We start from the raw sequence: 2500 nt of genomic DNA, 5'->3' as shown, positions 1-2500 counted from the left end.
ACTAGAGTGAGGGTCTCACACACACACACACACACACACACGGGGCAGTTATGCTGGTGTGTATTGTTATAGCTTGCTGAAGGAGAGCTCTGCGTCACTAGTCAGTATTAATGCGTAGTGTGTTAATGATGATGAAGGCAGACAGGAAGTCATGTGACTCTCCAGTAGCCAATCATAGAGCGTAACACAGAAACCTTATTTTTCTCTACAGTAGATTAATGTAGGAGGGTTTTTTCATTCGTACCCAATAAACATCACTTTCTTTTTCTACTTTTTTTTGTTTAGTATTAGTATCATGACCTTTGACCTCTCAGTACCTGTTAGAGGAAGTGCACCTGAGGTACTGCGCTCGTTTTCTAGTTTGTTTCTCCGCTGTACGAGTAAATAAAGCGTTACAGTGAAGAGATGTGTGTTTCTTCTTCTTCTTCTTCCCAGTGCACGGAGTGGGAAGAGGAACGTCCTGAACATTTACAGCGAAAACCTGTTCATGCAGGAGCGCAGAGACGGAGTTAATCCTGCTCTCACAACCAGCTGAACGGAGGAGAGGAAAAGAGGAGGAGAGGAAAAAGATAAATGAATATGAGTACAGTTATAGGGTTGAAAAAGTGATACATGTACACTGTCTCTTGGTCTCACTCTCTGTCTGTCTCTCTCACTCTTTGTCTGTCTCTTTGTCTCACTCTCTGTCTCTCTCTCACTCTTTGTCTGTCTCTTTGTCTCACTCTCTCTGTCTCTCTCTCACTCTTTGTCTGTCTCTTTGTCTCACTCTGTCTGTCTGTCTCCCTGTCTCACTCTCTCTTTCTCACTCTCTCTGTCTGTCTCCCTCTCACTCTTTCTCTGTCTGTCTCTTTGTCTCACTCTCTTTCTCACAGACTCTGTCTGTCTCCCTGTCTCACTCTCTGTCTGTCTGTCTCATGCTCTATCTGTCTCACTCTCTCTCTCTCTCTCTGTCTGTCTGTCTCTCTCTCTGTCTCACTCCCTATCGTTCTCTCTCTCTCTCTCTCCCCTCTCTCTCTCTCTCTCTCTCTCTCTCTCTCTCTCACACACACACACACACACACACACTCTTTGACCCGTCTCTCAGTGTAGAGGGAGTGTGAAAGGACGCGTTCTGCTTTTAGGGTTGTTATTTACGAGAGACGAGTGAATGATGGAGGGAGGAGAAACACGCAGAGGCACCGGACGTAACACAGGTGGTCGCCATGGCGTTACCGTAGAGATGGAGTAGGCAGAGAAAGACAGAGAGAGAGAGAGAGAAACACAAAGAAAGACAGATGGACTCTTTAAAGATAGAAAGTGTGTGAGTGAGAGAGAGTGCTGTGATCATACCATCAGTGTCATCATTACTGTAGAGACCGTTAGAGTGGAACTGTGTAGAACCATCAGTGTGGAGTTCTACGCTCTAGAACCCTGTAGATCAGAATGTGGATGTCTGATCTTGGGGTGTGTCTCAGTGTTCTACACAGTGTGTGTGTGTGTGTGTAATAACGATAGTTACACAAAGTGCTGTAGGTGTATAAGAATGAAACCGAGACTGAAATACAGAAGAGAAATAAAGAACTGATTGGAGATGAAAAAGTAATAAAGGTCATCACTAATAATAAAAGAAAGACTGGAGATGCAGGTGTGAAACAGATGTTTTAGTGTGGGTTTGAAACTGAGGAGATGCTGCAGGTATCTAGAGGTGGACGGTTCTTCAGCCTCGGCACTGAGACCGCTAAGCCGAGACCCTGGAACCGTCAGGTGACTGCTCAGAAGACCTCCGAGAACGAGGAGCTGGGGATGGAGAGAGCAGGGCCACCATGCGGCAGGAGGCTCGCTCATTACCAGCTTTAAAACAAATAAAAGAACCTTAAACTACTCTGGACAACATCTGGAGTTCATTTGTGGGTCAGGATAAAAAATGACACCAAGATTAGAGAGAGAGAGGGAGAGAGCGCTCGTAGATGATGGAACCTGGCGTGTTTGGAAAATAATGATGTCTGTTTTCTCTTCACTGACTTGTAGAAAGTTTTGAGGTCTTCCAGACTCTGACTGAGACGCTACAGCGAGGTCTGGGATTCAGAGCCAGACAGATTTACACATCATCAGCGTAATAATTTCTAACTCTGAAAGGTGTTACCCAGAAGAAGCGTATATAGCTGAAAAACGGACAGGAACCAACAAAGAACCTTGAGGGACTCGGTGGCCCGGAGTGAAGACAGGTGAAAAACTATTCCCATCAAGGCTTTACAGAACAGGAAGTGTAGAGACGCAGAAGGTTTGTTGTTCTGCTTCGGGTCTTCAACACGCTTCTTTTCCAGTGTAAAAGCAGACAGGTGACGGCGTTACGACTCCGACATGGCGGATACTCACCTGGGATATTTTCGTCCTCATGTGAACAGATAAAAGCTGTTTTACAAATCTGTGTGTATCGGAGTGGGCGGGGCTTCATTCCCAATCTGCTCACTGTGTAAACACACTCAGTGCTGTTTATCTTTCCTCTTCTACACCTGAACAG

The 2500-nt window shown here is 45.6% G+C and overlaps 1 protein-coding gene across 1 annotated transcript in view; it reads left to right on the top strand.

The window, feature by feature from the left end:
* phc1 (polyhomeotic homolog 1) overlaps positions 1-270 on the top strand; it is a 13319-nt gene extending 13049 nt beyond the window's left edge. The window contains exon 15 of the mRNA XM_053640767.1: positions 1-270. This exon is cut by the window's left edge and continues 511 nt beyond it. The gene's annotated coding sequence lies outside the window, so the exon portion shown is untranslated.
* Positions 271-2500: the final 2230 nt, after the last annotated feature.

This window comes from Ictalurus furcatus, chromosome 1 (genome assembly GCF_023375685.1).
Source record: "Ictalurus furcatus strain D&B chromosome 1, Billie_1.0, whole genome shotgun sequence".
Lineage (NCBI taxonomy): Eukaryota > Metazoa > Chordata > Actinopteri > Siluriformes > Ictaluridae > Ictalurus > Ictalurus furcatus.
Note: the sequence above shows the minus strand (reverse complement) of the source record. Positions and strands in the feature narration are given on the sequence as shown.